General features: G+C 44.4%; 1 long non-coding RNA gene across 1 annotated transcript; it reads right to left on the bottom strand.

Annotated features, from left to right (window-relative positions):
* Positions 1 to 1,348: 1,348 nt before the first annotated feature.
* LOC146176198 (uncharacterized) lies at positions 1,349 to 18,631 on the bottom strand. Its single transcript, XR_014701505.1, has 4 exons — positions 18,490 to 18,631; positions 14,727 to 14,783; positions 5,799 to 5,996; positions 1,349 to 1,691 (listed from the first exon to the last, which is right to left on the bottom strand). It is a non-coding gene; the product is annotated as an uncharacterized LOC146176198 (long non-coding RNA).
* Between the last annotated feature and the right edge of the window lie 5,774 nt (positions 18,632 to 24,405).

Here is a 24,405-nt window from a genome sequence, read left to right as displayed (position 1 = left end):
AGACCTTTTTTTTTTTAAAGATCTTTTGCCTTATGATTCTATGCGTTCGAAAACTGTGAAAAGAGCAGTAGCTTCGCGTTGCTTAGAGTCTTCGCTCAGGAAATCGTGCCCACACCAGTTGCAATCCAGCTTCCATAATCAGATGAGCCGGTTTTCGGCGGCTGGGTTCCCCTGCTCTGTGTTGGTTGCAGTTTGCGAGATCCTGCTTCAAAATATCAAGAGTGGAACGCGAAGATGCACTGGAGAGGATCGACGGAGGACGCAGAAGCCGCTTGTTGTGCCTTACATGCACAAAACCTTGCACAACCTGAGGAACGTGGCCAACAGGCATGGCGTGAGTGTCGCTTTTTCGGCTCCCAACAAGTTGGGAAAGTTGTGCCCCCGAATTTGCAACCCAAGAAAAGGGGGTTGCCAGATAAAGCACGACTCTCCGTTTACAAAATGTTCTGTTGGAGTGGTCTATGCTATTCCCTTGACGTGTGGAAAGTTGTACGTAGGCCAAACCGGCCGATGCATCAACAAGCGTTTGGGGGAGCATGCACGAAATTTGTCAGATTTAAAAGACAAGTACGCACATTTGGTTGCGCACGTAATCAACTGCAACGGATGCGGGGCCAGGTTGAATGAGACGAAGATTCTTGGAAAGAGTAAGGATAAAACGGCACGTGTTAGTTTGGAGGCTTTCTAAATTAAGAAGTTTGACAGCAGATGTATCAGCATCCCCTCATTATCTCTTCCGGCCTCCGAAATTAGGTTTTTAGATTCTGTTATTCATTAACCGAGTTTGCGTTTTTTGCGTTCTCGATGGTCGTTTGATAATTTCTCCTATCTTTCTCCCCTTCCTTCTTTCCCTTTGGAAAATTCGCCTATATAAGATCACTCATGGGTTTCAATAAATTCAGTTGTGAGTAGCGCCTTTGTCTCGTCTTCTTTCTTGTGGTGTGTTAAGTTCGGCGCAGTTTTTCACAGTACAAATTTAGGTTATAGAACCCAATGAAAGCATTTAAAAATCTATAGACGAAAATTTCAAAAGAAAACAAAGACAATGAACCTCCCGTTTGGCGGACGCCTGCCGCCATTAGCGAAGTTGTACAAGAACACAGCGTAGCACAATAGTTTTGTGCGGCTCACGCCAGGTAGCAGCAAATATGCCTCGAGTCTTAACTTGGACAATAAACCTGAGCTCTCTAAGTTATTACTGACTCTCGAGCATCATTTTCGAGCATCATAAACCTTAAAACAAACTTTTCGCTCACTCACTAGCCAATATGTGCTTTACTGTGAATAATTTGTTTCATTATCTCATGAGTTTGCAGTACTTCAATGAAAGAGAATTCAGTGAAAGCAATTGTCATTTAGGTATAATTTATTAAAAGAAATGCGTTAACAGTTAGAGTTCTGGAACAGACTATAACATTGTATTCGTTTATGAGCTAATAACCAATATAACCATGCTATGTGCAGGCTATGTTTTCAGTGCAGCGGTATCACTTATTTAAGGCTCGGCTGCTGTTCCTCCGGGGTACATGCTTCGTGGCATTCATCAAAAGTATTGAATCGGTTTACCGACGGCCACGTCTTCGTTCCTTTAAATTTCCTTGGCACGCAGAGGCCCCAGTCAGCCCGATAAGTGTAGCCGTTATGAATACCATCTTGGTGTCCCCATTTTGTGGTCAAGCACTTTGAATTTGCTGTAAAAGAAAAAAATACGCGTGCTTAAATTTATCGTTATTGTAGATGGTTGAATGCTGTTATTGAACGACACGACAAAGCTATCGAGTGGAAAGATGAGAATCTGGTTTCCTACTATACCAGGTAAGAGGAAAAAGAGAAAAAAAGGAATCCTAGTGTGTGGGGATGTGATGCGAAGAGGTATGATACAAATATAATGATGCAGTAATTTGTCCCACAAGCGCGATTCCAGTACCATGTCGCTCAAGAAATAGCAAAAGGGCCACATTACATGCAGAACTTTCCACTTGTTAGTCTAAGCACTCAAAAGTGAATCACCCGAGAGAGGCCTGCTGTCCAATTCTTTAAAGAAGCAGCTAGCATTATCCTTTTCCGCGCATACACTGGACACACGACTAATTTACGCCACCAGTTGAACATTCATGGGAGCACTCCTGTCCAATTAAATGCAAGTATCTTCGCATAAAAGCAATTTTTAAACGCAGTGTATCGATAAAGCATGTATAATTGCATATAATTTCCCACCTAAAACAAAATGACAATGTCCGATCTATTCTTCTTAGACGAATGTTTCGGGTGTCTGGCTGGGCCCAGTAAGCCACCGTCTCCGCTCCTCATGCAATTCGAAATAAGACACGTGATACCCTTTCTTTAAAAAGACAACTGCTTGAAGATCACTGCAGTGGCCATGCTTTGCTACAACATCTGCTTACTCCATTACGTAGAGCTCGCAGTGAGCAAGGATCTATTGAAGTATTGTCCTGTAGCCTTGGGTATTGGCAGATGTAAGGAGCTCCGTGACGTTTAGCGCAAGGCGTGGCGCAGCAAACTCTCCAAGATGTTTAATACCTGATTTGAGCCTGTGAACACAGAGCACTCCACGTGTTTGCCCACAACTGCAGCAAATTGATCCCTCAAGTATTACACGTCAGTAGCAGTCTATGTGGGATTATCGCCAAACGGAAAAAGAGAGTTGTATGGCTCGTTTGACGCTTGTGCTAATATAGATACGTAAAATACACGCGAGTACAGTTCTGATATTTTGACTATATGTACTTTGGAGTAAGTTAATTCAGCACACTAATTTTCATCATCGATTTCTTCAGCATCTGGGAGATATGCAGGCTCATCTGTTTAATCTTCCCCCATGGTGGTTGGAAGTTATGATACGGGCGCACAACCCGGCGGTAATTGCAACTGATGGCAACGAAGTGCACGTGAACAACTGCTTCCCGGCTGCTAATCCGGAATCGTCATTCGTGCGTGCTAACGATATCGCTTCAGCACGCGTAATAAACATGAAGTAATACAATTGTCAAATATATTCATATTAGGTGGGAAAGTTCCTCTTCAATCGTGTCATTGTTTGAGGTGCACAATGGCAAGCGAAGTCATATCTTGAGTGCCTGTGCTTCTACAGTCCACAAGCAGAAAATGCTCCTATCAGAGAGTATCGGGAGGCTGTAGCTGATGTAGCCTACAAATATTCTCGTCAAGTTGTAGTGGGCAGTGTTCAGTTTCGTCCATTTGTCCTTGCTATAAAGGGAAAACATGACAAAAATGCGCAAAATATTTCTTCAGAATTTTGATATGTTTCGTCCGCGAGAGACTACAGTCAATTATAATTCCCAAGAATCCGTGATTGAAATCATAGGGTATGTAAAAGAGAAGAGGTATCAGGTAACATCTGACACATTTCACTTTTCATGTGATCACTGTTCAATATTCTGCTGCTGAGAGGAAATCTTGACGCCGTAGGTATTTCGATGACGACGACACAGCTCGTTACAGTATCACACGCAGTTCTGGGCTCTCGAACGGGAAGTCCAGATGCAGATGTCATCAGCATATGCACTGATGTGGATATTGTCTAGAAGTTCACAGATCAAATGAATTATCGCAGCGGTAAAGTTGAGCTAAGCACACTCCCTGGGCAATCCAGCGGTACGCCTGATGACGAGCAGTATCTTCTGCTGGTATAGTCACGTTGACTGAGCGGCCAATAAGCTAAGTCACAGTTAGTGGAGCGGATCAAAAATGGCTTCCTGAAGGCCATTGTCGTACGCCCTCTTTATATCTATAAAGACTGCAGCTACTAGTCGGCGGCGACATTTTTTTTTTTGCCCCAAAGACGTCCCATATTCGGCGACATTATCAATCTATGAGCGTGCCCGGCAATACTTAGTCATCATGTCCAGACAAATATTATTCGTTTTTAGAAATCATTTCAACCTCACCAGCACCAATATCTCCATAACGTTCCCAACCGCAGCTTGCCACAGTGACTTTTCGATAGGACGTGAGCCCGTAAGGAAGACATCGAGGCTTAAAAAAGGGTAACCAGGCTGCTGATCTTCCAGTGTTCTGGAATAGCATTGAACACCAATATCTCATCGAAGTAATGAAGCAGCGCAGTTCGAGTGTACTTTCCGAAGTTCTATAGAGTAGAATAAGAAATACCGTAAGCACAAGATGCAGAGAAATACCGCCCACGGGCAAGAGTAAAGATTAATTCAGGAATTGAAACAATAAACTCATATTGCGAATTCGGGGAAGGCGGCGCAAAACATTCTGAACATGACTGGCTTTGAGATACTATCTGGAGTGTCGGCACAGCAGTGTACACAACCATTTACTAAAATATTCCGCTACCTTAAGTTCATTGTCGCGTTGTTAATGGGCCATGGCATGAAAAGAGTACCCGTGGTGTGCGGGTGAGCAAAGGCTCCTGAACCACAATAATTTGATAGTGGATTGCGAGGATCCGACGATGAACAGAAATATTCCCAGCTTTATCGTCCTAAGCTTCCAAAGAGGCATTTTTGCCAATGTAGCAGATGTGGAGTTTTTCAGACTAAAATCTACGCACAGGAAGGCCCACCGGCGACTTGAAAATTTTTATGTAGCAACAGCGGGGAGGATTTTGAAAACAGCGAAATATGAGCAAGCTCAGTGCTTCAATACTTGTTCGATCGCTCCGGTCCAATCACCAGTGTTGTTTACAACAGTTAACACATCTAACTGCCTGCCATAGCCTATTCAGCATGCACTATATTTATTTTTTTTATATTCTGCAGTGATAGGGCTGCTTACTCCGCGCATACGTAATCACTTACAAAATTTTCTAAATGTTTCCTGTTGGCACCACTTTTGCGAAAAGAGTCTAGGAATCATAGTCTCCTTCACAGGTGTGTAGCATAGATCGTATGGCATGTCTCGGAGAATATGCAACCACAGAGAACACGTATTTATATCCCCAGTTTTATACCATTGGAAAACCGTATTTCCTCGTCAATTCAGTTGATAATCTGGCCTCGCAGCCTTGTTCTTTTCGACAAAAATGGCGTCAAAAGCACAAAACACGCAGCCGGCTCTGCACCATAGTGTACATGTTAACATTGAATTGAATTGAATTGGTTCACAGGAAGGGAAAAGAGCAGTAAATGTCACACTTGCTCTGTGGACACCCGAACCGCGCCATAAGAGAAGGGAGGAAGGTGGGAATGAAAGTGGAAAGAGAGAAAAAGGAGCCGTAGTGGAGGACTACGGAGTAATTTCGACCACCTCGGGATCTTTAACGTGCGCTGACATCGCACAGCACACGGACGCCACTTCGTTTCGCCTCCATCGAAACGCAGCCGCCGCGGTCGCGTTCGAACCCGGGAACTCCGGCACAGTAGTCGAGCGTCTTACCACTGCACCACCCCGGCGGGGCATGTTAACATTGCACATCACAGAAAGGTGTCAGTGAAGTTTATACGAATCCATTTCAGAGCATGCACTGACGTATATTGACTGAGAACAATATTGAAACTTTCCGCTCAAGAGGAGTGACGCACACTTGGCTGCCCTACAGGTCGCAGCGATGCTATAGAATATACGCTTCCTGTATCGTACTCCACAAAGCTTGATCTTCTAAAATAGGGGAAACTGTGCTTTCGAAAAGAGGATTAAACAAACTTGCTTTCTTTATATTCTCGCTGCCGAAGTCGCAGTGGATTGCACCTTACTGTTGTGTGTCGATTGTGTAAATTGCGGTTTATGGAACCCTGCGTTAGGAATTTTCTCGTTGTGTCATAAGTTGGCAATAGTTCATGAACACTTACGATTGCAAGTTTCCAGACACAGCCTCACTGATTTATGACAATTTTCATTGCAGTCATCGCAAGATTTATGCAGAAATAATTTACAGTGTCCAGTGTGCGGATCATAGTGATAGAGTCGCTTCAAGCCCACCCATGTGCATGGTAAGTTCCGCGATTCAGAAGCGTCGAACTGCTTTATGCACAAGGATTTGTTGACGTCTGTAAAGAAAAAACAAATAATGTAGAAGTGAGCTTACATGATTCTAGCCAAAAATCAATAAGAAATGCAAATTTAATTCAATCAGAAATTTATTAAGGCTTTCATGTGTGCATTCCGTAATTTTTAGTGGCAATGAGTTTTCAGTGCGATTGCCTTGTATTTTTACACCTCGCAGAACATCCTTCCGCGCCAGTCAGAAGAAAAATAATTTTGAAGCGAATAAAGATATTGAGGAAAGGTGCCATTGTGAACGGCTATTGATGTAATTAGATCAGCTAAAGGTTGTTATTTCGCATTGACATAACGGAGCTCATTGTCGCACTTTACGTTTCAGTTTATCGGAACGCAGAACCCCATAGAGCATTTTACCTGCTCTCTTACTGCGCAGTAGACAGAACTGCAGCGACATCAATGTGGCGTGCCATGATATTGACGCATATAGAAGACGACGCAAAAGATGGCATCTGGGACGACAAGCGCGAGCCTGGAAGTGAAAGAAGCTTGAACGCAAGACTTGTTCTGGTCTACCATTCAAACCATCTATCGCTAGGTCCTCCTTGGTGTTCTACCGAGACGTGACACTGGTGGAGCGCGCTGGGGTATGCATAGGACTCCTTCCGGCAGTCCACAGCGGATCCCAAACGTCGACACGCCTGTCCATCGTGCTAGCCGCCGCCTTCTAGGCCTAGCGCCGGAGTACAGTCACCTACCGAACGACTCCTCAAACGCCCAAGTTCCTCAGACCTCCCAAGCCATGGCACATACCAACCCTACGCCGGTGACTCTACAGAACACCAAGGTGCCAGAGTGCTTTCGCGGGGAAGCGTTTGAAGATGTGGAGGACTGGCTCGACCAGTTTGAGCGAGTGGCCAAGATAAACCAGTGGAGCGCAGACCAGAAGCTTTGTAATGTTTATTTTGCCCTTCAGGATAATGCTAGAACGTGGTTTGAAAACCACGAGGCCAGCTTATCCACATGGGATGACTTCCGCTGCCAGCTGGTCGACACTTTCGCGAGAACTGACCGACGGGACAATGCGCTGCGCCTGCTTGAAGTGCGCATCCAGAAGCCAAATGAGAGCGTGGCTATGTTTGCGGAAGACATGGCTCGCCTTTTTCGCCGTGCCGACCCTGATATGAGTGAGCCAAGGAAGCTACGGCATCTCATGCATGGTGTAAAAGAACAGGTGTTTGCCGGCTTGGTACGCAACCCACCTAAAACGGTGAGAGAGTTCGTTAAGGACGCTACTGCTATAGAGCGAGCCCTACAAGACCGGTGCCGCCAGTACAACCGACCCGTTAACTGTGCTTCGACGACTGCGGCGGCGCTGAATGCAACCGATAGGACCGCTCTTCGAGACCTCATTAGAGAAATTGTCCTTGAGGAGCTCCAGCGAATTACGGCTACGAAGGCTCAGTCATCACAGGCCCTCGTGGAAACCGTCAGGAATGAAATTCGGTATGCCTTATCACCGTCTGCACCATGTAACCAGTCTCACCCCGTCGACAACGCGGCAGCTATTTCGGAACCATACCACGCTCCACAACCGGTCAGCTTCACGGCCGACGTTCCTGCACCTTACCAGGAGCAGCAACATGAGAGCTATGCCGCAGTCCTTCGTCGCCCGCCTCCAGACTACGCCCCATCGAGCTCATCGAGCCGTCAGGAGACGCGACTCTTCCATGGACCTCAGTGGGCGCCTCCCAGGCGCTTTCAACCACGCCGAACTGACAGGTGGCGCAGTTATGATAACCGGCCACTCTGTTTCTACTGCGGACAACCTGGCCACGTGTATCGGTACTGCCGCTACCGCGAAGAGGGGCAAGCCTTTCCGCCTGCTTCTGCTCGCCAACACTTCAATGCCGACACTGCCCAAATCGAGGACGACCCTCCGGTCAGCAGGGAAAACAAGTCCCGGGGCTTCCGCCGCCGCTCCTCCCCATCACCACAGCGTTATCCTTCGCCAATGCGCCGTAGCATTGCTGACGCTAGCGGACAGCGGTCCCCGAGCCCTCACCGGGGAAACTAACAGCCGCAACCTCGCGAGGGGAGGTTGCAACCAGTCGAAAAATGCCAAACCCCTCACCACCGCCGCAACCGCCGACAACCTGTGTTTCTGACGCCGCTGTTAACATTAACATTGACATCGCCGCACTACCGCCGAAAATGCCGCCTACATTACCGCCGAAAATGCCGCACCAGATGAGCAGCCCCGACGACGAAGCTGACAGCGCCGACCTTGCTGCACTTCCGCCGCAAATGCCGAAAAAGACGAACAACCTGGATGAAATTGTTAGTGCTGACCTCGCCGTTTCTATTGACGGGCTGGAGGTACATGCTCTAGTGGATACCGGAGCGGATTTTTCAATTATTAGCCAGAAACTGGCTGATACGCTGCGTAAAGTAAGAACTGAATGGACTGGGCCAGTAATTAGAAGTGCTGGGGGTCAGCTACTGGCACCGACAGGGAAGTGCACTGCCCGGATAGCAATAGGAAACGCGGTGTTTGTCGGCAGTTTCGTTATTCTCCCTGACTGTTGCAAAGACCTCATCTTGGGCATGGACTTTCTGCGCCTTCATGGGGCTGTAATCAGCATTCGAGATAGCGTCGTTGCCTTCACCAAGAATCATGGAGACCTTGGTTATGCGGAAGTACCACTGATGCCCTTACGCGTCGCCAAGGAGACGGTGACATTACCTCCGCGATCATGCTCTCTTGTTCAAGTGAAGTGCGACGTGGCGCACACCGGCGATGGAATCGCCGAAAGGGCAGTCACCCTGGTACTAAGCCGAGGTGTTTCTATAGCTCGGGGGCTAGTCAACTTGACCGATGGACAGACCGAAGTGCTGCTGACAAACTTCAGCGACGAGCGTCAGCAAATTCCGAAAGGCACAACTGTGGCCTTTTTCGACAGCATCCTAAATGCGCAGCACTGCTTCTCACTGCAACAGGAAGAGCCAATGTGCAAGACGCCCGTAACCATCGTCGATGTGAGTCCAAATTTGTCTTCTTCAGAACGGGACCGCCTTTTGGATCTCATAGATCAATTTCGAGACTGCTTTGCTTCCGAATCACGGGTCGGCCAAACGCCCTTGACAAAACATCGAATCATTACGGATGACTCGATTCGCCCAATTCGACAAAATCCTTACCGTGTGGCTCCGAAAGAACGCGAAGCCATTCAGCGCCACGTGGCCGAAATGCTTAGAGACGACGTTATCCAGCCGTCACAGAGCCCCTGGGCTTCCCCCGTGGTGCTTGTTAAAAAGAAGGACGGCAGCTTACGATTTTGCATAGACTACCGCAAGCTCAACCAAGTGACTAAAAAAGACGTGTACCCTCTTCCTCGCATCGACGATTCCCTTGATCGCCTACGAAATGCACGTTACTTCTCATCAATGGACTTGAAAAGTGGATATTGGCAGATAGAAGTAGATGAGAGGGATCGGGAGAAGACAGCATTCGTCACTCCCGACGGATTGTATGAGTTCAAGGTGCTTCCGTTCGGTTTGTGCTCTGCACCAGCAACATTTCAGAGGCTGATGGACACTGTGCTCTCGGGACTTAAGTGGCAAACATGCCTGGTGTATCTTGACGACGTGATTGTGTTTTCGGCCACATTTGAAGAGCATCTACGCCGTTTGCTAGCTGTGTTTCAGGCCATACGATCTGCAGGCCTCACCCTAAAGCCCGAGAAGTGCCACTTCGGTTACGAGGAGCTGCAGTTCTTAGGCCACGTCGTTAGCCAAGAAGGTGTGCGGCCTGATCCTGAAAAGCTATCCGCAGTCGCCAAGTTCCCAACACCTACGGACAAAAAGACATTACGGCGCTTCCTGGGTCTTTGCGCCTATTATCGTCGGTTTATTGCTGGCTTCTCACGAATTGCCTGGCCATTAACTTCGTTGACGCGTGACAACGCTGTCTTTAGCTGGGGTGAAGAACAGCAACAAGCTTTTAATGAGCTGCGGAGGCGTTTACAGACACCACCTGTTCTGGCACACTTTGATGACGACGCCCCTACACTGCTTCATACGGATGCCAGCAACGTGGGCTTAGGTGCTGTGCTGGTGCAGCGCCAGGATGGTTTGGAAAAAGTAATTGCTTACGCCAGCAGGACCCTATCTAAAGCGGAAGCGAACTACTCGACAACCGAAAAAGAATGCCTTGCAGTGGTATGGGCGGTTATGAAGTTCCGCCCTTATTTGTACGCTCGCCCCTTTGAAGTCGTTAGCGACCATCACTCTCTCTGTTGGCTGACGAACCTAAAGGACCCTTCAGGGAGACTCGCGCGTTGGAGCCTTCGATTACAAGAATTTGACATGGCCATTATTTACAAATCTGGAAGGAAGCACACGGATGCTGATTGCCTTTCACGAGCACCGGTCGAGCCTTCCACTATGACCGATGAAGGCACTGCGTTTTTAGGTGTCATAGATGACGCAACGCTCTCCCAACAGCAGCGGGAGGACCAGCAATTGCTCCCTCTTATTGATTTCTTGGAAAAGCGAACTACGGTTGTGCCTAAGACTTTCGCCCGAGTAATGCCTTCGTTCTTTATTCGCAACAACGTACTTTACAAGAAGAACTTCCGCCCAGGGGGAAACAGTCATTTACTCGTCGTCCCATCAGCTCTCCGCAGTGAAGTTTTGCAAGCGTGTCACGACGAGCCAACCGCCGGTCACCTAGGCTACACCCGCACTTTGGCTAGAGTACAGCATGGATACTACTGGCCAAAACTGCCGGCGACAGTGAAACACTATGTACGTACGTGCATAGACTGCCAGCGCCGTAAATCACCTCCTGTAAAACCAGCTGGCCTACTCCACCCTCTTCAAGTCCCAACGACACCTTTTAAACAAATCGGCATGGACCTCCTGGGACCATTTCCGACGTCCACAGCCGGGAATAAATGGATAATTGTCGCCACCGATTATCTAACCCGCTACGCGGAGACCAAGGCTCTGCCAAGGGGTACCGCCGCTGAAGCAGCTCGGTTCTTCGTTGAGAACATTGTCCTGAGGCATGGCGCCCCGGCACTCATTATAACAGACCGAGGAACTGCATTTACGGCCGAACTTTTGGAGACCGTTCTCCGCCTCAGTGGCACCAGTCATCGTAAAACTACAGCCTATCACCCCCAAACCAATGGGTTGACGGAACGTCTCAATAAGACCATCGCAGACATGCTTTGCATGTACGTCGACGTGAACCACAAAAATTGGGACGAAATTCTTCCCTACGTCACGTTCGCCTACAATACGGCACGCCAAGACACCACTCGTATGACACCATTCAGCCTCCTTCACGGGCGACCAGTAACAACTATGCTGGATGCAATGTTGCTCCCAAATGCTGACACCGATGACCTCGATCAGGACGCCGAGGAATTCGCTCAACGTGCAGAGGAAGCTCGACAACTAGCGCGTGTGCGAATCAAAAATCAGCAAGAGCATGATGCACGACGCTACAATCAGAGACACCGACATGTCATGTACGAACCTGGCGACAAAGTGTGGGTCTGGACTCCTATTCGCCGCCGTGGACTCTCCGAAAAATTATTGCGGCGATACTTCGGGCCCTATGTTGTCCAGCGACGTTTAACCGACGTCACTTATGAGGTGGTGCCAGACAAGGTGTCGACATCAAAGCGACGCCAGCAACAAGCAGACGTCGTCCACGTTGTGCGTATGAAGCCGTACAACTCGGACTGACCTCATCGAGACGATGCTTCCTGAGGAGGGGGGCAAATGACGCATATAGAAGACGACGCAAAAGATGGCATCTGGGACGACAAGCGCGAGCCTGGAAGTGAAAGAAGCTTGAACGCAAGACTTGTTCTGGTCTACCATTCAAACCATCTATCGCTAGGTCCTCCTTGGTGTTCTACCGAGACGTGACAATATTAAAGAAACAAAATAATTGCTTTTTGTCATACGAGAAGACAGTATGTTCAGAGAGTGCAACTGAATGCAATATAACAACTAAATATTACTCGTAAAATAAAAATAAAAAACATTACTTCGCAGAATGTGCCGTAACAAATCTTTACCTACAACTACGTCGTTCTGACACCTCATTGAGATTGCTGCCCTCTAGGGGTGGTAGGTTAGCAGGAAGTCTTGGATGGAAAGTCGCCCATAACCGTATAATCGGTGATCAGACTGCGCAACAAGTCTGCCATCCCCCCTGCCAGGATCGAGAAGCCATTAAGCATACGGCCACCTAAGTACTTCTGTCATTCAGCCGTCTGCCATTTCCTGGGAATCGGCATTAACTGCTCCTACTAAAAATGATAATTACGTGTTCATGCCTTCATTACTACGATCCTAAAATATAGCTGAAATGAAAGATTTCAGGCCGCCCATAAGAAATGACGCCACGGAGCAACGGTAGGCCACCTAATAATTTGCGTCGGTAGGCCTTAAATCTGGAGGGCAAATGGTGGGGCACCAAGGAGACTGAAGATTACTTCTGCGACACCCAGTGGCCTGAGTCCTGTTTGGGTCAGGTCCAAGTGCATGATGAACCCTGTTCTCTTGTTTGAGGTACCAGTCAACCTAGGCACACCTCAACGATGTATTCGTAATTTATACGACCTTTAACCAATACGTGCAGTGCTTATACTTTGCTCTGCAAGTATTAATGGGTCCAGAACTAGCGACACAACCCTTATCCTTTATACCGCGTTCTGGGAACTGCGCTTCTTTAGTTTTGTTGGCAGCTCACAAGGCATTCGCCAGTACCCTGAAACGACCTGTAGCTGTTCTGGTTTGCAAAGACCAAGGGACAACAAGGCCGTTGATAACTTTTAGGCATGGGGCTTCGAATAAACTTTTCTGATATTCACTTAAGCATGAAGCTCACTGACCCGGAACGAGTCAGCATTATCTATTTTTTGTTTTCATATAGTTCCTTTCTCCCTAAAATAATGCTTTCAAGTGCCGCGGCTCTTTTAACTAAAAAGAACAATGAATGTCCGAGGAAGCCAGCAGCAGCTTGATTTTCTCGAGCCTCGTAGCGATGTTCGACTTGTTGGTAAGGATTTATATTAGATGCTGAAGATTTATAGAAGATGCTAACGTTATGAATACTTGCCAATAAGCCCAACTCCTGGTCCTCCTTCACATCATTTCTATCACACCGGCTTCAATTGTTTTATGTTATACCTTCAATCTCCTTGACCTTGATATTCTAAGTAACGTGCGCGGTATTTCCTGAGTGTCCTCAACTTTTTTCTGCTTTAGTATCAATTACGATTCGCCGCTTTCTAAAATATATTTTTATTCTGAGCCATTTTTATATAGACGTAGCACTGCCGTACCAAAAATTTGTTTTCCTCTATCTGTGGTTGTCTTCACGAGTAATCGCTATTCATCTCAAAAATGCTGTACGAACTATCCCAATAGGCCTATTTCCACTGATATAGGCAATGCCGGATTTACAACGCAGCTAATTTAATATCAACGAGCTACAAAACACTCGTCATCAGTTATGCGAGCCGAATATGTACGCGTTATGAGGCCAGCTATTTTACAAATTAGAAATATTGTATTGTTTTCACATAAGTACTCCGCGAGTTCCCACCGTACAGCTATAGGCGCTATACCAAGCTGTCAAAAACAACCACCCTCTTTGGAAGGGAAGCTGGCGAGTCTAAAACCGGTAAGAACGCAGAAGTCCGCATTCGGTATCTGTTGGCAGGCGTTATCAACCAATTGTCTACAAATCTGGACGTAATTATTGATACATATCGTTTATCGCGCGCACCTACCGCGCTGTATCCTGCGAAAACCAAAGAAAATGTTTATTTTGTTGTTAGGGTTGCTCACAACCACAAGCCACAGCTGCAGATGACTAGCTCAGAGTTAACGAGTCCGATATTTTACCTGTAATGCATCGAGGCTGGAACTGAGTTACTTTTTGTTTCTAGGCTCCGGACCTTCACCCTGCTAAGTGGCGTTCTTTCCAAATCAAGATTTGTAAACGACTAAGGAACGTTTCTAGCAGTGCCTCGCCATTATGGTTCAGTGGTTGCAGTGTTCGACTACAGAACCTAAGGACATTCTAAGTAATCCTAGTAGTGGCGGTTATTTCACACCGGCCGCGGATAGACTTCGGATAGAAATGATAGACCTCGATCTAAATACAGCTTGTAAATACGGAAGAGGAAAAAGAATTAGAAAGGTGTCCTGCAATTTTGGGTTTAAAAACAATCTTCATATTGTCCGTAGCCAAGAGGAAATTAAAAGCGTTATTGTCTAAAGCCTACACGCGCTCAGTGGCCGAAAGAAAAGAGTTCACTAAGTTGTAGTCTCTAGATCACATAGATTCGATGTAGCGAAAAGCAACGTATTCTTTTATAGGCTTTACTATACACGGACGTTTCGGTTTATTCAACAAACTTAATTTAAGAAATGTATGGGCTATAGCGTATAGTCTATATATAGTGAATATAGACTGCATATGGATGAATGAAAGTGTTTCAAGCATAAACCAAAACCTATAACATGGATAGAAAACCTGTAGTTCAGATTTGTGAGGTGTAGCAGTCAAAGGCGTAGCATCTTGAGTGATAGGTTAAAAGTAAATTTTTTCATTTGCGATTAATTAATAGCTCATTATATATGAAATTAATCGATATGTTACTACGGTATATTTCTTCACAGAAGAGTGAAAATGAAAACGTAAGAAAAAGGCTTCAAAACGCTTAGGGCCAAAGTATACTCACATGGAGGTGGAAACTGCGGCCTTCCTCGTCGCCTACTTTTATCATCAGCAATAGACTCTGTTTTGATAAAAAAATATTGAAATAATTATTTAGTCATTTGCGAGAATACTATAGACTTTTGCGAACATAAGAACAGACTTCGCGAGGTTAAATACAGACGTCAAGAAATGATGAAATTGAAAGCATGAAAAAAGATATTAAGTAACATTTCAAAGGAGAAGTAAATGACTGGATAACTAAAATGTCCTGACACTGTTTCAATGTGCTTCCAGCAAGATACCGAGCTCAGAATATATTCTCTAGATTAGCTGGCTTCTTTCATGACAGATGCCACCCTTTGTTTTCTATGCTCTACGCATATATTTGTTCACTACATTGCAAGAAACACAGCTCTTCTAAGCAGCACCAGAAAATTTGGTGTGCAATAGCACGTTTGTCGTCTTTCTTTTTTATTGTACTCCTGAGTATACTCATACTCAGGAGTATACTCATCAACTTCAGGAGTATACTCATCATCATACTCAAGAGTATACTCAGTATACTCATCAAGAGCGAGGGCGAAAGCTGTGCTAGAACACTCTTACGCTACCTATGGCTTCACAGCTTTCGCCCTCGTTCTTGATCACGTTCTACGTGACGCTGGCGGTAACACAGGACGTTCCACGTCCGCCGCTATGGTTGAGGGTGGCGCTGGTGAACACTCGCAAGGTTCGTATACAGACAACATAAATACCCGAGAAAGTAGCAGGGGGGACAGCGGCCGATGTAGCTCAGTTGGAAGAGCACCGGATGCGATATTCGGAGGTCGTGGGTTCGGATCCCACCATCGGCACGTTGTTTTTTCTTCTACTTCGTGTTTAATTATCTTTCCCCTGAACAGATTACATTACTAATTTATGTGATTATCGAAGTAAAAATTAAAAAAACAAATAAGACAAAGTATAATCCCCAATGCTTTCCTTGGCCTCGTCGACTGTTGGCTTCTTTCCTTCATGTATTATAACATAAAGGGGAAATATATATATATATATATATATATATATATATATATATATATATATATATATATATATATATATATATATATATATATATATATACAAGTAAAAAATTGCTTCATACTGTTTCCAAGTTTATTTGTAGTCGACGTCTCGGCAGGAGCCCTGCCTTTCTCAGTCTTGAGAACGGCAGGGCTCCTGCCGAAACGTCGACTACAAATAAACTTGGAAACAGTATGAAGCAATTTTTCACTTGTATGTAACCTCTAGCAACCAAGTACGTCTATGAGGTGCAGAACAGATACACATACATATAACACTACCTGGAAAAGCAAAATCCGTATCAACGAATAGTGTTAAATACAAAAATATATTAAGTAATCATTGCAAACATAACATCTAAGCAAAAGAAAATCGCAACGTGAACAAAATAATTAAAATAAGAGAACATACATAAAATTAGCCAGACAGAAAACACGCGTATAACTTACAGATATGGAAATAGTAATTAATAGACCCGCAGGTGATACGACTGGGAAAAATAAAGTGAAACAAGAGTCATGACTTCCTGATACAGATTGAAACGTCGTAAGTATTATTTCAGATAAAATATTTGACTAGATGATCATGGAAAATTTGATGATAGCGCTTAGAGGCGGTGTGGTCTCGAAGATCATTCCACAGGCGCATAATAGGAGGGAGAGTAGAAAAGTTAGACATGAATACAGCCATGAATGAGTCTAAAACTTAAGTTAGCGTGGGATCTTGTTTACAAATAACAGGGTTGTCACAGGTGCAATAACGGCGAGTGAGTGACATGGATTAATTTGTAAAAGAGCTAGAAATACAAGGAGAGAGAGAAAGTACCAGCTTTATTTGTGTTATACTTGAATGACAACTATAATCTCGTGTAATGAAACGACTTGCCCTGTTTTGGATTGATTCTAGCTTACCGTCTAAGTATTACTGATAGGAGTACCAAATAGACAAGGCTTATTCTAGTTGAGATATAACAAATATTAAATAAGCTTGTTTACGCACACTAAAAGAACCGTTATGTAAGGTGCGACGCAGGAACTCTAATGACCGGGAAGCATTAACTAAAATGGCAATTATGTGATCCACCCACCAGAGGTGTGGTATTAGGGGAACGCCTAAGTATTTATATTCAATTTTCTGTACAGTATGTTGTTACTAATAGTGTAAGGAAACATTGAAGCAGCTGGCTTTCGAGTAAAAGAGATTATGTTACACCTGGAGGCATTCAAGGTCGTTAGCCATGTGTTACCCAATTTTATTCATATCCAAGTTGCATTGAACTGCAGTGTGGTCGCCAGTACTATATTTGTTTGATAGATAATGCAGTCATCAGCAACTTCTCGCATTATAGTTTGAAGTTTGTTCGGTAAGTCGCTAATGTAAATTAAGAAGAGCAACGGACAGAAGACGCTTCCTTGTGGTACACCCGACGTAACATAAGAGAGAGGAGAGGAGTAATTATTAACTGTGAACTGCGGGCGATTAGAAACGAAGTTGCGAATGCATGACAAAGTTAGGCAGTCTAAATGGAAAGTAGAAACTTCGATACCAGGTGACAGTGTGTCCCCGTGCTACCTATATATATAATTATATATATATATAGTGTGTGTGTGTGTGTGTGTGTGTGTGTGTGTGTGTGTGTGTGTGTGTGTGTGTGTGTGTGTGTGTGTGTGTGTGTGTGTGTGTGTGTGTGTGTGTGTGTGTGTGTGTGTGTGTGTGTGTGTGTGTGTGTGTGTGTGTGTGTGTGTGTGTGTGTGTGTGTGTGTGTGTGTGTGTGTGTGTGTGTGTGTGTGTGTGTGTGTGTGTGTGTGTGTGTGTGTGTGTGTGTGTGTGTGTGTGTGTGTGTGTGTGTGTGTGTGTGTGTGTGTGTGTGTGTGTGTGTGTGTGTGTGTGTGTGTGTGTGTGTGTGTGTGTGTGTGTGTGTGTGTGTGTGTGTGTGTGTGTGTGTGTGTGTGTGTGTGTGTGTGTGTGTGTGTGTGTGTGTGTGTGTGTGTGTGTGTGTGTGTGTGTGTGTGTGTGTGTGTGTGTGTGTGTGTGTGTGTGTGTGTGTGTGTGTGTGTGTGTGTGTGTGTGTGTGTGTGTGTGTGTGTGTGTGTGTGTGTGTGTGTGTGTGTGTGTGTGTGTGTGTGTGTGTGTGTGTGTGTGTGTGTGTGTGTGTGTGTGTGTGTGTGTGTGTGTGTGTGTGTGTGTGTGTGTGTGTGTGTGTGTGTGTGTGTGTGTGTGTGTGTGTGTGTGTGTGTGTGTGTGTGTGTGTGTGTGTGTGTGTGTGTGTGTGTGTGTGTGTGTGTGTGTGTGTGTGTGTGTGTGTGTGTGTGTGTGTGTGTGTGTGTGTGTGTGTGTGTGTGTGTGTGTGTGTGTGTGTGTGTGTGTGTGTGTGTGTGTGTGTGTGTGTGTGTGTGTGTGTGTGTGTGTGTGTGTGTGTGTGTGTGTGTGTGTGTGTGTGTGTGTGTGTGTGTGTGTGTGTGTGTGTGTGTGTGTGTGTGTGTGTGTGTGTGTGTGTGTGTGTGTGTGTGTGTGTGTGTGTGTGTGTGTGTGTGTGTGTGTGTGTGTGTGTGTGTGTGTGTGTGTGTGTGTGTGTGTGTGTGTGTGTGTGTGTGTGTGTGTGTGTGTGTGTGTGTGTGTGTGTGTGTGTGTGTGTGTGATAACAACTGCTCTAGCTTCTTGAGATGCAACACCGGAAGATGTGAATACACCTGATTATACCACATTGACGATGTTCCACTCACCATTTAAACATAACAAGAAAATAATAAGAAGGAGCTTCATTTCTTGGCAGCCCTGCACACTGTCACTTTGCATTCGGAATATAAGTACACACATTATATAGAAAGAGGAAATAACGTTTTTTGCTTTTAAGTCCGCATCGAACTCTCCATCTTGCCGCCGGAAATACATCAAGCTGAACCTTTTTCATTTCGCTCGGAGGTTGGAGAGTTTCATTATTGTTAACATTTTTAAAATGCTGCACAGAGATTTTATTTCGAAATTTAAAGGGAAAACCAGCATTGATAATTAGCCGAGCGAAAACCTGTCGAAGTTCAACGATACCCTCTACGACCGTGTCATAACGTCACTACAGGAAGTGATATTACGAACAAATATACCTGACCTCAAGAAACCCATGTGCCTATCTAAGGCATGATAATATTAAATGCATGTTTAATATTAAAACGGCAATGGTGGGTTCGTGCTGGCATGCCATCTGGCATGCCATGGGCGGGCACATTCTGATCGCAGGGTTTTGTAACGTCACGAGACTACATGGGACTGTTAGCGCAGTAGGAGCAGCTCATTGGAGCAGATACTTTAGGTTAGACGGTGAGCTGGGAATTTAAAACAAGCCCCCGGGGGCCGAGTCAAACGCACCACCCCTGCACCATGCAGACATGTTCACAAAAGGTTGATGAAAGAGTGCCTTTGTATTTATGAGGCGTACTCTTTCACATAATTTGCATTTGAATTCTGTACAGCAAGAAAGTATGCATATGCTAATAGAGGTCGGACTTAGTGAATTAGCTATTTGGTAAATGGCAAAGGGCATGTACGCGAATCAAGAAGCGCAAGAGGAGCCGCTGTGAGGAACATTTAGCGTTGTCACGTCATAACCTCGAATGCGAAGGTTAAATGTCCTCAAAACCCTCCTACACGTGTTTAACCTTATCATTATGTCCTTATGCAGTGCCCTAGAGCACAAATATGCTTAATGTTTTAACGCACCTAGCCTACAAGTTTTCTACACGGTGTTGCCACTCTCAGCTTGTGCTTGGCACACGGATGTTGTCTCCTGTTTCCTTGCATGGAAACGATGTCTTTTTGAGTAGCGGCCTCGTGTGGCCCAATCAGGCCGAGTTCCGCAGCCCCCAATGCCGAATAGGCAGCACTGGTACCGAAAGCTGCTCTGGATAAACCATCGACGAAATCCCTGACATCAAAGAATATTCTTCATTCTTATGATACACTGGCTTAAGCCTCTACAACCATGCTGAAACCTATCATGAACACGTGTCCGCCGCCCCTCCCTACTAATTCTAGGGTCTTAATTTCAATCATGAAATATCTGTTTACAGAATTGAGGTGAACATCTGCAAATGCAAGGCGTTTAAAAATTTCGCCTTCAAACGTGGAACAAGATGAATGAATTGACATTTTCAGGTTTGTTCCTGAAATGCTTTTTCGAGTCGAGCTTTCTTGAGCCCCTCTTTAACAGTGGCAAAATATCTTAGGCTGTGGCGCAAACACATTTAATGAAGATTCTAAGCTTTTAATCCACGGAACAATTTTGATTTGAAAATTTTGCCTCTCCTGGTAGCAAACTGATAAGTATGCAATAGAAAACCGATAAGGTGCCTCTTTTATTAAAGATACCAATGTTTGCAATCGCTTTAAATGCGCATTTACAGACTCGTTTATTCCTAATATATTTGAATACAATATGCTCATAAACAACGTCGCGTTGGCAACACACACCCTTAAATGTATCTCGGCCTAGGGACTGCACGTTTCTTGATCGTTCAAGTGGGATATCTAGGCGTCTTCTTTCCAGACAGTCTCAGACATGTTTTCAGGAATACGTCCTTCATGTCGTCTTTCAGAAAATGGCATCAAGGAATCCAATTGGCTCTGCGAAGTATTATTCGGCCACTTGCCTCGTTTCATTTGGATCCAGCATAGTATACAAACGTACCGCGTGCATGTTTGTGGGACCCTAGCTGTATGTTAGGAATCACGCAACTTCACTTGGTTGCATATTATTAACATGAATAATCATTCAAATGTTATGAGACCGTTTAGACATTTCAATTTAACAAATAAAAGAAATGCCATAATTCAAATTCAAGTGTTTTGTCCCATGTTATATGGCGTTGGACTTAATTTCTCCCTTTAAAGGTACTGCACATAATAGCTGGTTCCGAGGTTCTCGTTTTTCTCTTCCCTTCGCCAATGCCGCATCCAGTGGCCAAACACAATCACAACTATTTCATGAAGATAAAGGCATGGAAGAGAACTCATAGTACCTTAATTCTGTTTGTATAGTTTCTGAAAGTCTGTTAGCTCACCTGGTATTGTTACCATTACAGAACTGTTTCTCCGAGAGTACTTTTTTCACTGAAAATGAATTTGTATTACAATTATGGGGACATTTAGGCTTTGCCTTTATGTGCATGGAGTGAAAGTGTAGCATACCGCTCCATATATAAAGCCCCGCTCTAACTGCGGCGTATAAACGTGCCTGCGTGGCGTAGGAAGAGGAAGAGGAGGAGAAACAACTTTTATTTCATATCTCTCTTCTCGAGCGGAGCCCTGTGCTCAGTGCTCCATTTGCCACCACTTTCCTCCAGGCCTGTTAGACTACGATTGCAAGAAGTGCAAAAGAAAAGAAATAAAAAGAAGAACCGAAATTGCAAAAAAAGAACAAATAATGAGAAAAAGCAGATACACAGATATTACCTCCAAAACTATATTATATTAAAACTGTACCCAAACACTCGCCAAGCAGGCGACATTGGGAAAGATGTAAGAAAGGGTAACTGGAGTACAACTATAGATACATACCTCATAGGATCCACGTGACAGAAAAAAAAACAAGCTTACTTGTAACAATGACAAAAAACTTAGCAGAGAGAAGGGAAATATGAACATATGTAAGTACAATTGAAAAAAGAATGAGCAATTGAAAAAAAAATGTAAATCTTAAGCGACTGCATTGCTATAGGTCAAGCACTTATCTATTATGTCTTTTATGATAACTTGATTATCCTAATATTGTGGCATCCTATGGCAGACAGATAAAATTGTGTACAGAAAGGGGGGGGGGGTAATTATGGCATGCTCTTGTCGTTGCAAAAACGTGAAGATGCACGTGGCAGCACTGACTTTGACCATGATTTTGCTTCTCCGAGAACCACATATGGCTCCTCTTAAGGTCAAGCTATATACGTGCGTAGATCCATTCTGCTACACGATATTTAAGTATATGTTTAGCAATTGTTTCTTCCACGCCACGCAGCTGTTAAAGTAGGGGAGGAAACAGCAATGCAGGCCCGACCCACCTCGATTTATTAGGAGACAGAGCCTTGACTAAACCTTGGAGCATTGCTTTTATTTGAGCCATTTCCCTTCAGATTCTAATTTAAATTTCTTATCTTTAGGTCACTAAACTGCTTCTTGCATAATTATCGTAGGCATTACTTCTCATAGAATCTCACTATTGGTAGCACGAGTGACATTAACACTGAAAGAAAACTAAAAAAAAAAACCTTCAGCGTGGTGCATATCAGAGCCCCATTCCTGTTTATGAAACAATGTGACTAGTGCTTAAAGCAATGTTTTGTGATATGAGTCAGGTGTTAGAAGATGGCATAAAAATATCTTATAAAAGACGGTAAAGAAAAATTAATAAAAGTATCTGAAGAGCAACTGAATTTCAGTAAATTCATACAATTATGTGTGTCATTGCTATTATTATTAAGATTTCAAAGTCATCAAGAAAGCTTGAGAGAAGAAAATTAACAGGCTTTATTTAGTGACCTTATATTTCTTGATGACCAACCTCTGATAGGATGTCCCCATAGTCATTATAGTATTGTGTATTTTGGAAATTATGCAACTGTGTGACATTAGACATCCTGTCCCCCTACATGTGCTTTAATTTTTTAGCCTTTTGTCAATCCATTTCCTTGCTTTAGCAGCAGCAGCAGCAGCTGAGACGCACGTCTTGCTCAATGTGGCGTATGTAACTTGAAGGCCTAGCGCGCGTCACCTTCCCTTTTTGTCACAGAACACATGGCGATGAATCTGTGTATTTAGTGATTATCTCTATGGTTTGGTGTTGTAATTAAATAGATACTTCCGCATATGCGGCAAATAGTGTAGATAATTAAACAAATGTACATACAAATAAAATTAAGTGGTACATTGCACCATCTGCCTTGTGTTATTTGTGAAATCTACCTTGGCAGCCGTGCCCCTTACTTTTTGGCCACAGAGTTCTTGGCCTACATTTTCTTTTCACTCGTTTTTACTTCTAACTTCTTTTCTCGTCGATTTAAATGAGCTGCATTGGTCTGTCGAACTAAGTTTAGGTTTACCTACGACCCGCAAAAAAACTTCATTTTCCGATTGTTGCCGCCACGGAATCATCAGTGCATATGACGGTAAATACAATTATTTGACCTCACTGTGATGACGTGAACCGCTGGTAGGTAGGTTTAAAATTACAAAGCTAGCCCAAATATGTGTGACCAGGCAAAAGCTGGTGGCTGAATAATTGGGTCCACACCTCGTTTCTAGGTTGGTCCATGGTGCGATTATGTAATGTGCGTCCCCCTTCGACGGCGGGCACATTTTTACTTTTGTTATCTTACGTTAATGCAAAGGGTGGCCATAGTTCGAGAGACTACTTAGCAGTGTAGTCGTTGGAGAAAAAAATATCAGCGTGCTAAGAGGAAGGCTAATTTCAACGGAAGTTTGGCTGGAGGTAGGTTGCGCAGTACTGATACCTGACCATTAATGCAAAACATTTTTTCATCACTTGGCTTGACCTGATGCTGCATGACAGAATCATGTTTGTGAATATTGCTGTGTTAGTACACTGCTGAGCATTGGAAAACAGTGCCGAATTTCTTGCGCATTTTTCCTGCTTTACAGTTGGTAATGTGCAGCATCAGGGCAACTTGGGGTGATGACAGCTTTGCTGTTTTTCTTGTGTCGTTATCTTAAACTGCGTACACTGTAACTTTCGGAAATCTGTTATATCAGAAATTTTTTGATAATAGGTGTTATGAAAGATTTGTGGAAAAATTATGGTAGCAGCCGTTCAAGGTATCTCCTCTATGTAAGCCAAGTCTTAGACTCCATCGTGGCTCCTGGGATAACACTCGTAAAACCTTTGAAGTAAGTCGTCATTATCAACTTGCTTGTGGACTACTGGTAGCTGCGTCCACTCATGCTAGTCTTCCAGTAATCTGCATCATGACAATTTTAAAGACTTGCTCTGTGCAGCAGTGGCACTCTGGTACTTTATTCAATACCATTCAACTTGTGTGGGACTTTTCTCAGAACTAACAAATGTAATCCTTGCGACTGTGCTGCGGTATCTTCAAGCTGCCTACTTTATTGAATGGTTACTGAGCGCACTACCTTTGTACTGTTAACACTGCCATGAGTAGGCTGGCTATCAGGACTTATTCATTTTTTAGGGGTCTTCTTACTATAACTACTGCAGGTGTGTGTGCCTCAAGTAGCATTCCAGCTAAGACGAAAGTGCATGTCAAAAAAAACAGCCCGGCCCCGCTCATACATTGTACGTGCAACTTCACTGGTTACACCAGTAGTTACGAAGCATTGCTCTAAGACTCACACTGCTCCTATGAATGGCTTTTTCATTTTTAATGAATGAAACATAGTGGGTGTATGTGGTCTTTGCTGCAATGTGCATCTGCTCACTCAGAATGCAAGTGCCCACAACCTTTCACTTGTTCCATTTGGAAGCACATTCAGGAGAAATGTCCTCTAGAGACCACATGCTTGTACCGGGTTAAGTAGAGAAATATGGGAGAGGCCTTCGCCTTACAGTGGGTATAGTCAGGCTGATGATGATGATGATGACCTGTCCCAGTGTGGATTCCCGCCGTATGTGTTGT

Source organism: Amblyomma maculatum, chromosome 10 (assembly GCF_055883805.1).
Source record: "Amblyomma maculatum isolate TAMU_Amacu chromosome 10, ASM5588380v1, whole genome shotgun sequence".
NCBI lineage: Eukaryota > Metazoa > Arthropoda > Arachnida > Ixodida > Ixodidae > Amblyomma > Amblyomma maculatum.
The sequence above is the reverse complement of the archived record's forward strand: the minus strand, read 5'-3'. Positions and strand labels throughout refer to the sequence as shown.